At 45.4% G+C, this 12,059-nt stretch overlaps 1 pseudogene; it reads right to left on the minus strand.

Annotated features, from left to right (window-relative positions):
* Positions 1-12,059, minus strand: part of LOC120030902 — a 212,187-nt pseudogene that overhangs the window by 36,085 nt on the left and 164,043 nt on the right.

Genomic DNA, 12,059 nt, shown 5'->3' on the forward strand with positions numbered 1-12,059 from the left:
TAACTTGATGGTATGATCAGGGTAGAACACTGCTGTAATGCCTGATTCAGATAAGAAACTGATCCTAGGGCTGAGCCTAAGTGCAACTCCTACCAGGAGCGGCGTTTCACGATGCTTGTAGTGTCTAGTATGTGGTTGCTATGGAGAGCTCACCTGGCCAATCCCTAGCCAGTTGGCTAGGTCTCGTGCGTTGGCCAGGGCCGTGGACAGGCCCACCACGCGGACAGTCTTGTTGGTGTGGGAGGAGATGAAGTTGGTCCTGGACACTATGACCTCCAGCACAGGACCTCTGTCCTCCCCTGGGAAACAGGCACAGTGGTATGGTCCAGTGTGAGACACAGTGGTACGATCCAGTGTGAGAAAGTTTGACAAAACATTTCACTATGGAGAGTAGTATTATTATTAACTCTTTAGAATTCTATAAGAATGTTGTTTGTATGATGGTTAAAGTTAAGGCTCTATAGAACGTTGTTAATATGAGGGTTTATGAGGGTTAAAGTTAAGGCTCTATAGAACGTTGTTAATATGAGGGTTTATGAGGGTTAAAGTTAAGGCTCTATAGAACGTTCTGTTAATATGAGGGTTTATGAGGGTTAAAGTTAAGGCTCTATAGAACGTTGTTAATATGAGGGTTTATGAGGGTTAAAGTTAAGGCTCTATAGAACGTTGTTAATATGAGGGTTTATGAGGGTTAAAGTTAAGGCTCTATAGAACGTTCTGTTAATATGAGGGTTTATGAGGGTTAAAGTTAAGGCTCTATAGAACGTTGTTAATATGAGGGTTTATGAGGGTTAAAGTTAAGGCTCTATAGAACGTTCTGTTAATATGAGGGTTTATGAGGGTTAAAGTTAAGGCTCTATAGAACGTTCTGTTAATATGAGGGTTTATGAGGGTTAAAGTTAAGGCTCTATAGAACGTTCTGTTAATATGAGGGTTTATGAGGGTTAAAGTTAAGGCTCTATAGAACGTTCTGTTAATATGAGGGTTTATGATGGTTAAAGTTAAGGCTCTATAGAACGTTCTGTTAATATGAGGGTTTATGAGGGTTAAAGTTAAGGCTCTATAGAACGTTCTGTTAATATGAGGGTTTATGAGGGTTAAAGTTAAGGCTCTATAGAACGTTCTGTTAATATGAGGGTTTATGATGGTTAAAGTTAAGGCTCTATAGAACGTTCTGTTAATATGAGGGTTTATGAGGGTTAAAGTTAAGGCTCTATAGAACGTTCTGTTAATATGAGGGTTTATGATGGTTAAAGTTAAGGCTCTATAGAACGTTCTGTTAATATGAGGGTTTATGAGGGTTAAAGTTAAGGCTCTATAGAACGTTCTGTTAATATGAGGGTTTATGAGGGTTAAAGTTAAGGCTCTATAGAACGTTCTGTTAATATGAGGGTTTATGAGGGTTAAAGTTAAGGCTCTATAGAACGTTCTGTTAATATGAGGGTTTATGAGGGTTAAAGTTAAGGCTCTATAGAACGTTCTGTTAATATGAGGGTTTATGATGGTTAAAGTTAAGGCTCTATAGAACGTTCTGTTAATATGAGGGTTTATGAGGGTTAAAGTTAAGGCTCTATAGAACGTTCTGTTAATATGAGGGTTTATGAGGGTTAAAGTTAAGGCTCTAAAGAACGTTCTGTTTGTATGAGGGTTTATGAGGGTAAAAGTTTAGGCTCTATATAATGTTCTGTTTGCTGCGGTTCTGCCTTTAGCGACTCACGCCGTCCCACTTCTCCGGCGTGGTCACGATCAGGTCGGCCGCGGCGATGGCCCGCATGTCTGGAGTCACATCACCTGTCAGCTCCACGACCCTAGGGACGAGGAGAGAGGGGAGGAGGGAGAGGGAGGGGAGAGAGAAAGAAAGAAAGAGACAATAGATGGATGGATGGATATACCACAGCTGATGGTCATTGAGAGATGTGAATGCAACAGAAATGCCATGGTTATAACCAAGTCTCACTCACTTCTTCCCCAGCTTTTCCTCTATCCTGATCTTCCAGTCCTCAAACCTCTCCCTGACCAGAGCTTTCAGAGGGGCACCACCTGAGAACACCACCTGAGAACACACACAGAGCAAGGATATAAACAGAGAGAAATGTATAGCGATATAGAAAGAGAAAAAGAGAGATAGAGTGAAGGGGGGGCAGACAGACCTTGGAGGTAGGGTATTGGATGAAGACTCGGAACATGGCCAACTCGGCAGTGATGGTTTTACCGGAGCCCGTTGGCGCCCCCAGCAGGATGTTGGTGTCGGTGTGGTAGAGAGTGTGGAAGATCTGTGTCTGGATGGGATTGAAGTGGGTGAACTTGTACAGACTCTCGTACTCCGGGTTCCCCAGGGCGGTGATGGGCAACGGCTGCAGGTCCAGCAGCTCTGAGAATCCACAGGGCAACGTTGAGACAACGTATGGGTACATTTGTCAAGGAAAAAAGACAAAGAAAGGTGTATGTGTGAAGTATGAAGAGTTGTTTCATCTGTACACCTCTGAGGGTTGGTCTGTCTGTGCGTGTGAGTCTGTTGTACAGTACCAGTATGTGGGGGATGTCTCTCAGGCAGGATGAGGTGTTGGAAGTGGATGATGCAGACAGCCTCTGAGCCCAGCCAGCGGTCTGACACAGCTCTGATATAGTACACAGCTCTGACACAGCTCTGATATAGTAAAACACACACAAGGTAAGAAAGACTAGGCTCAACCATATCCACTGGTACAGGGTCAGAGTTATTCCATAACCATAATGGTTAAGGTTAGGATTAGGGGTCAGGTAATCTGATACTAGATCTGTAGTTAGGGGCAACTTCTGCCCCAAGGGAACACAGGAGTGGCTCTCAGACACATTCTGGAAGTTAATGGTACCTAGAAACCCACCTGTTTCTTCTGTAGGAGCAGGTACTCTGAATGGTAGATGTGATTGTTGATGGGGTCCTCCACCCACAGCCACCAGGGCTCACCCACTGAACCATGACACTAAGAGAGGAGAGAGGAGAGGCAGAGGAGAGAGGAGAGGCAGAGGAGAGAGGAGAGGCAGAGGAGAGAGGAGAGGCAGAGGAGAGAGGAGAGGAAGGCAGAAGCATGAAGAATCAGTGGCATTAGAAGGTCAGAGCACTCCCAGGTTGTTTAACGAGATTGTAGCAATTCAAATCAAAGCAATGTAATTGTGTATTTGTTAGTAGTGTGTTGTGGTGCATGTGTATGTGTGTAAAACCTTCAGGAATGGGTTTTGGGGTGACTCCAAACAGAAACATCAGCCCTATCCTCTCCTCTCTCCCCAGTAGGAGGTGCACTGTACTGTGCATCTCTCTACATTTCTCTGCTCGGCACTGACCCCCTGTAGAACACTGTACGCTAATTACTTTACACTGCTGTGGAAACAACTAATGGCTGGCTAACAGACCACAGGTCCAGGAGACTGGTTTATGACACATGGAGAGAGGAGACAGTCCAGTTTCCACAGACAAACACACTAAAACAACAGCTATAATGTCATCTCCTGGCCTGGTCCCTAGCCCTCTTCTGTAAATGTCTAAAGATATCAGGGACACTACTCTTGATTAGGGCTAGGAGTTATTCCCAACCATGTGACCTGAACCAGGAACAATTCTGGGTCCTACTCATGATAAATGCACAACATTAGGATGACCCCAAAATAGAAAAACACTAAAGGGAGTGGGGAACCACAAATTAATATTAGAGAGAAGGAGATATCATGTGTCTCTACATGTGTCGTGGCTAGCTTACATATGCAGCAGGGATCACTGGCTAAGCTGGGGGTGTTCCATTACAACTCTCCCATGAGCAGAGCATGCATCGCTAATCACACAAACATTCATCTTCATACACAGCCTGGCTACAACGGGCCTCCTTTTCCACCCTGACTCCCTTACAAACTACAGGAGTCATCTGCCTCAATGATATTCTCCAATCTCCATAGAGATCCTGTAGCCTAACTCACATGTAGTATTAAAGCCGCAGGATAATAGGTGATAGGTGAATAGGTGATGCACCTAAACACTGATCTAGAATCAGCCATCTCCCCTTTAGAAATACCTTAATTTTAACCATCAAAAGACAAAAGAAAAAAAGTCTGTGATGAGAGGGAAACACAGTGATGGGAATCAGACGCTGCAGGGTTGTTTCAGCAGCTGGCTGCTCCACCTCGTTTATTTTCAGAAGCTACAGAGGTAGAACAGCAGCCAGATTCCCACTTTTCACTCATTACTCTACCACTGGCTGGAGGAGGAGAGGAGCAGGGCCACTGGGGGAGAGGATAGCTCCATACTGACAGACCACTGACACTTCACACTAACACATTTCTACTGTTAACAGCATTTAGACACACTTAAAGAGTGCTCTGATAATGCCTACTGTTTGTGTACTGTGTGTGTGTGTGTGTGTGTGTGAGGGAGCGAGAGAGACATCGAGGTGATCCTAGGTGAGGTCGACATGGTTACCTGGTCGTGCCACTGGAAGTCGGGGGTGATCTGGAGGCGGACCCTGAGCACGGTGCGTGTGATTGGTTGGATGGTGGCCTCCATCAGTATGGAAGGGATCTGGTGGATACACTGCTTCACCTTCAACCCGATGTTCACGTGGTGGAGCATGTGACCTGGGACACACAGAGAGAGAAGGGGAAGTGGTGTTACTACAGCACGCTGCACGAGCGCGCGCACACACACACACACACACACACACACACACACACACACACACACACACACACACACACACACACACACACACACACACACACACACACACACACACACACAGAGCTCTACAGAACACAATAGAATTCATGTCTAATTTGGTAGTACACCACACCTGGCCCAGTATTGTCTCACCTATCTCGTCCTTCTGCATATCTTTCAGTTTGTCCACAGTGAGTTTCTTCTCCTCCAGACGGGCCAGCACGTTGTGAGGCAGGATGGAGAACTGTCTCAGGGGGTGAGCGAAGCCCCACAGACGCTTGTCTATCACTTTACACAGGTTGAGCAGGCGGTAGGTCATGGCAGGCCAGCGCTTTCTCAGAGCAATCTCAAACAGAGCCCTGACGATACGAGCTGCGTTCTACACAGGGACGAAATACACACACACAGTTACAATTTGAGTGGCATTCTATAGTAGAAAAACAAGGACAGACAGATAGTCACAAGTAGTGTATTACAGCAGGTGTAAAAAGACAGACAGGCTACTGCCAGACTTAGAGCAGTGTTCTACAATGGGTACAGCAGGACAGAGAGAGTCATGCAGAGACTGAAATAATCCAACAAGATGTAGGACGATTAATCATGTCTGATTGAGAGCCGCAGGACTGGTATGATCAGGCTCTGTTCTGAAACATGGGTCAGGCCTGGCTGTGCGATGATGGATTGCTTATGTCTGTCCTGACAGATGGGTCAGGTGGTTGGCGCTGCTCGCTGATAAACTGGTCAGATCTGACGTGGCTGGGCTCTGATTGATTTGGGCAGGTGTTAATGATATGATGGATTGGTAGAGTCTGGCCGTGCTGGGATTGATTTGTTGGGCCTGGCTCTGTTGTGATGGATAAGTTGAGGAGAGGCTGCTATCTGTGATAGATTGGTCAGATCTGCGTGGAGTGGAAGGATGGACAGAGACAGGCAGGCAGACAGACAGAGACAGGTATATAGACAGGCAGAGACACAGAAACACCAGCTGGGCCAGATGTTGGTCTGCTGCTGGTTAAAAGGCCACTAGGGCAACCACACTCCTACATCAAACCCTCTGGAGAGAAAACCCTACTCACACCCTTACTGAGCCTACACTCATACTCCAAATAACAACCAACAGCCAAAACACATCAGGCCTCAGAGTCTGAGTCACAGCACCAGCATAGTTCCAACCAGGGAGATTATTGAGATTGACTAACTTCATGATTAAGCTGCCTTCCTTCTCCAGTTATTTTGTGTGCATGTGTCTTTAAGAGCATGCAGGTGAACTGTGGTCTAAGTTCTCTCAGCGCTCATGTACAATAATCTACTCTCTCAGGAGAACTCCTGGTGTCCTGCGGTCAAGTGCACCGGCCTGCAGAACTGCTCTATCTATCATCCAGTTGCTAAAGCCATTGAGGAGTGTGTGGGTATGCATGAGAGACAGGGAGTTAGCCCCTGTCAGTGTGTGTGTGTGTGTGTGTGTGTGTGTGTGTGTGTGTGTGTGTGTGTGTGTGTGTGTGTGTGTGTGTGTGTGTGTGTGTGTGTGTGTGTGTGTGTGTGTGTGTGTGTGTGTGTGTGTGTGAGAGAGAGAGAGAGATGGTGAGTCTGCGTGTTTGTGAGTGTGCGCACATATATGTATGTATGCAACTTTATCTCTGTGCTTGTGTGTGTGTGTCTCTGTTGGTGTGTAGTGGCAGTATCATGCGGTAGCAGGACCTGTCAGTCCTCAGTCTGGATTAACCATCAGATCCCTTCTATTCCACTATGGCTGCCTGCCTCCCGGCCACAGCCATCCAAACCGGCTGAACATCTGAAATCGGGCGAAATAGGAGCAAAGAGGGAATTTGCTGTGAACAATTCCAAATATTCAGCCACATGGAATCAGTTACCGCGGAAACCATGGATAGATGGGTTCAGCAGAGGATGGGAAGAGGGGATGGGAAGAGGGGATGGGAAGAGGGGATGGGAAGAGGGGATGGGAAGAGGGGATGGGAAGAGGGGATGGGAAGAGGGGATGGGATGAGGGGATGGGAAGAGGGGATGGGATGCGGGGAGAAAAAAACTCCAAATGCAAAAAAGATTCCAGGCTATCTGTCATTGTGAAATATGCACGAGCCAAACATATTACATTCCATCAGATATATCAAACCATTTGATTTTCATAAAGAGCATAATGCCGAAATGCCGGCATGGCAGATTAACTGTGACAGTTCATGAAAGCCTCATGATCCCTCTGAAACAATGGAGATTCTGGTACAAACAGGAAACCCGTTAATGGATGTGTACTATATGATTAGTTAAGACACCATTTCTAAACCCCTATCAGTACAACAGTCTGCTCTAGGACGTGGACGGCATGTGCTGCTGGCTGAGGGAAGGGGAAGTCTTGGCAGGGGCTGCGGCCTAGCAGGGGACACAGGGGTAGAGCTGAACCCCTCAGAGGGGCTAGGCTAGCTCAGTTTGGAGGTGAAGCAGAGTATGTACACAAGTTGAAGTTTCTTCAGGTATGGTTCAGTTTGTATGAGTGTGTGTGTGTATGTGAGAAACAGATGGAGAGAGAGCATATGTGTGTGTAATGTGTGTGGTGCTGTGCCTGTAGCCTACCGGTGCTACGTAGGACAGGTCTGAGATGAGGGAGAAGCTGTCCACCTCTCCCCGGCCGATGTAGGTCTGCAGTAGGATGTTGATCTTGCCGTATCTGTTCTCCACTCCGCCTGCAGCAGGCAGCTCACAGTAGTTACAAACCATCTGCTCTAGTTCCTCCATCTCCTTAACACGCACCTGGAAAACACACACACACACACACACACACACACACACACACACACACACACACACACACACACACACACACACACACACACACACACACACACACACACACACACACACACACACACACACAGTCAGGAGTCTTTCCACCTGGGTACGCAAACTATATCAAGACGTTGCTATACTGTTGAGCAGGTGTCCTGCAGCAGTCTATAATGTGTGATGAGTGACCTCTCAGTGTGACCTGTGACCTCTCACCTTGACCTGTTCAAACTCCTCGGCCTTGGAGACGATGCTGAGGATGTCAGCCTCTGTCTTCTGGGAGTTGAACAGCTCGTTGAACGTCTGCATGGAGAAGGAGGTGGACTAACACAAACATGACATAAGGAACAGCTGTTATCTAGTTGTATATTGCATGTTACTGTACCACCATTCATGATGAGTTTTTTTGTAGATAATACCATGCCATATTACACCTACACAGAAGGGTATATATACCTGGTTACAATAATATAATACATTGGAACATTAGGAACACCTTACTAATATTGAGTTGCATCCCCTTTTGCTCCCAGAAAAGTATCAATTTGTCGGGGCATGGATTCTACAAGATGTCGAAAGCTTTCCACAGGGATGCTGGCCCATGTTAATTGAAATACATTCCAGGTATTTCATTGAAGCTGGTTGAGAGAATGCCAAGAGTGTGCAAACCTGTCATCAAGGCAAAGAGTGGCTACTTTGAAGAACCTAAAATCTAAAATATATTTTGATTTGTTGAACACTTTTGTGGTTACTACATGATTCCATATGTGTTATTTCATAGTTTTGATGTCTTCACTATTATTCTACAATGTAGAAAATAGTAAAAATAAAGAAAAACCATTGAATGAGTAGGTGTGTCCAAACTTTTGACTGGTACTGTATGTCATGGAAAGAGCAGGTGTTCTTAATGTTTTTTTTCACTCAGTGTACAATATAACATAGCATATAACATAATATCATGTTATGGAACTCTGGTGTACCTCCATGGTGTTGTATTTGATGTAGAAGTGACTGGCGGTTCTGCCCAGGTCAGTGGAGGCAAAGTATCCTGTCCTCTCCTCGAAGCGGATCATCCTGGCCTTGTCCAGCTTCCTGGCTGCCATCACCACCAGTTCCTTACAGTACAGCTCCAGACCTGGTCCATCTAACACAGAGACAGAACAGTTTAACCCTGCCATCACCACCAGTTCCTTACAGTACAGCTCCAGACCTGGTCCATCTAACACAGAGAGCTAGACAATAAGAGAAGAGAGTGCACAGTATGTGTGTACACGTGAGTGTGTACACGTGTGTGTGTATGCGTGTGTTTGTGTGCACATGCATGTGTGTGTGCCTTGTGGTTGATCCCGTAGGCCAGAGGGTTGGCTCTCATTCGGATGTACAGGTAGGTGTAACTCAGCCACCTCACTGCTTCCTCCACATTAGTCACAGTCCCTAGTGATACCTGCAGAGAGAGGGAGAAAGAGAGAGAGATCAATATCATCACATTCACCTTCAGTCATTTCAGCCCCCTTACAGCACCTGGTGGAGATTCCATACTCAGCATTGATTCCTTCTCAATAAGACCTCATTGAATCTTTGAGGTGGGTGCCATCTAGTGGTGACTTACTGTACTGTGTTAATTTCGTGAAAAGGGTATTGGATGGAGATGAGAAGAGAACATGATTGAAGGGGGCCAGAGTGGCATCTGCTGTCAAACACAGATCGCCGTGAAATATCTTTCCAATAAAGACAAATATTGTTTACTTTTGTTTTGGTCCACCAGCTTCAAACAGCTGCAAAAACAATATTTTTTGTTATTGAAAATACATTTCACAGCGATTTAGATGGTACAATGATTCCTGACACTATTCAGTGCTTGTTTTCTCACATAAACTGAAATTGGGTGAACAGTGTAGAATTTTAGCAACCAGGAAATGACAGAGCGATCTCCACTAGATAAAACAGCCACTAAGTCAGAACAGCTTTCTCAGTTTGATAACAGATGCCCCTTCGGCGGGAGAAATCAATCGGCCAATATCACAGCCAATCACAACACTGGCTGGTTAATAATAATGTGAAACACTAATGTTCCACTATAAGCCCCAGATATATTATGGACATTTATGAAATTACAATCCAAAAATAAAATTAAAAGTCAATTATTTTTAACATATTGGACCATGCATATAGCCTATGCATGTTCCATATTATCAGGTATGCTATTAGCAATAAGCATTATCATCTGTAGCCCAACTGATGCAGCATAGTGGCTAGAAATAAATATGTTGAAGCATGGGATTGCCTATCTGCATTTACCCTATTGGGCTGATCATTCATAATGATGAATTTTACCTACCTGTTACCTGTTAGGGTAACTTGGGGTAAAACACTAACCGGGGTAACACACCACCTGCCTGTACTTCTCACAGAAACCCCTTTCCCTGATTGCCACTACTCTTGAACAACTAAGAGTTACAACTGCCTCATGGCCATTTTTTAAATCACTCCCCAAAATATTTAGAGTTAGAGTGGCGTTTTAACCCAAGTTACCCTATAATTGCCCTGTGTTACATTGAGCCCACTCTCCCCTATGCACTCACAGTGAGAATGACTGCTGAGTTTAGCCATGCTGCTGCTGCTGCAGTTTATATTTAGGAGTTATAAAGAAATAAAGTAGGAGTTATAAAGAAATAAAGTAGGAGTTATAAAGAAATAAAGTAGGAGTTATAAAGAAATAAAGTAGGAGTTATAAAGAAATAAAGTAGGAGTTATAAAGAAATAAAGTAGGAGTGGAAACGTCTGTTTTTCCCACGATGACATTATTAATTGTTGTGCATTGACTGCTTGTCAGAATGCATGTTCCCCTCCCTATGGCTCTCGCAACTTCAATGTGCCTTGAGAGGAATATTTACCTTGGATAGAACGCACAACAACAAGGCGACTACGTAAATACAAAAACAATTTTACTATGGGGTTGTTTTCAGAGGAAAAGTACATTTGGACTGTTCTAGCATCTGCAATGTTTCATTTTTCTTTTGTGTAGCAGCAATGATTTTGGCGTGGTGCAGCGCCACAGCTAAATGACTGCAGTGGAAACACTGGTATGATTGTTAAAGGAGAGGTCCTGAAGATGTGTGATCGGTTGGTAAGAGCTATATTATTGACGGTGGCGTGTGTGTCCCTACCTCAGCTTTGAGGTTGTCAGCTATGGTCTCTAGGAACTGGCTCTCTATGGGGTTCTGCTGCGTGAGCATGTGCCGTGATGATGGTGCCCTCGCCATACTTGTCGAACTGGGGCCGCCCGACACGCCCGAAGATCTGCATCACGTCCAGGATGCCCAGGTCCACCAGGGTACCACGCTTAGCATCGTAGATTTGGGTGCCCTGTTGTTACCACGGGAACAAGAGAGGCCGGATATGAGTGGCTTTGGAGAGATAATACAGTCCTTATGGGCAAACGTCTGCATGTTTTAGTACAGACACCTACACGGACTTACCGTCTTCTAAGAGTGAACGGCACATGATACAGAGTTACAAGTTCATACCTCAATCAGACGGAAAAACTCCCTCACACATACAAACTAACAAACTACCACAAGCACATGCACCCAATGAAAGTAAGCATTTTGTTGAACAGTGTATACCATGTGTATCCTGTTCATATGACTAACAGAACTTGAAACGCGCGCACACAAAACAACCTTGATGACAGCGTGTGCAGGCAGGTTGACTACCCAGGCCAGTGTGGCAGTACAGCACAGAACCTTGAGGTAACCCCTGGAGAACATGCTCTCCATCAGGCTCCGGTCAGCACGCAGCATCCCAGCGTGGTGGATCCCAAAACCATCTGGGAACATCTGCTTCATCTGCTTGTTCCTGGAACGCTGGATCTGGGGGAGAGAAGGAGAGGGAACAGTCAGAGGTGGGAGGGAAGGATTGAGAGAACACAATCAGGAGAGAAGGAAAGAGAGAACCAATCAGCACAGCCTGGGTATGTAGAAGAGAGAAGAAGGATGGAGAGGGAGTATTGCTTTAACAAGTACGTTGTCATGCCAATAAAGCATTTGACTACCCCCAAGGATCAGAGGTCAAAGATACATTTTGAGTCGGCCACAGTTGGCACAACATGCCAACTGCTTTATGACTGTTTCCTTACTCAGACCTAACTCCCCACTGCAGCTGCTAGAGGGCACCATCAAGGTGTCCAGACCGCTACCCAATAGAGTTATTATCACACATCTGTAGAGTCGTTCAGACAGATCTATAAAACAGCTGTTGTATTGATCCTGCTGGGCCAGTATCAGTCAGTGTCCTTTAGTATCTGATAAAACCCTGCAACACTAAGTTGAGGTTTTATTTCAGTTTTAATAGCTGCTTCTCTGTTAGTTTAAGGACCAGTAATTTAACTGAAGGTAACTACATTTTTTAAACCTTGTTTCAAGTACACACATATGCAGCATGTACACACTAAGGCACTTGCACACACACACACACACAGTGGCTGCTAATTGAGATGTGTGTGTGTTGACAGGCCGAGAGGTGAGGTGGTGACCTGGCCAGGCAGTAATAATGGCCTGCTCATCAGCTTTATCTCTCT

This window comes from Salvelinus namaycush, chromosome 37 (genome assembly GCF_016432855.1).
Source record: "Salvelinus namaycush isolate Seneca chromosome 37, SaNama_1.0, whole genome shotgun sequence".
In the NCBI taxonomy this organism is placed as follows: Eukaryota; Metazoa; Chordata; class Actinopteri; order Salmoniformes; family Salmonidae; genus Salvelinus; species Salvelinus namaycush.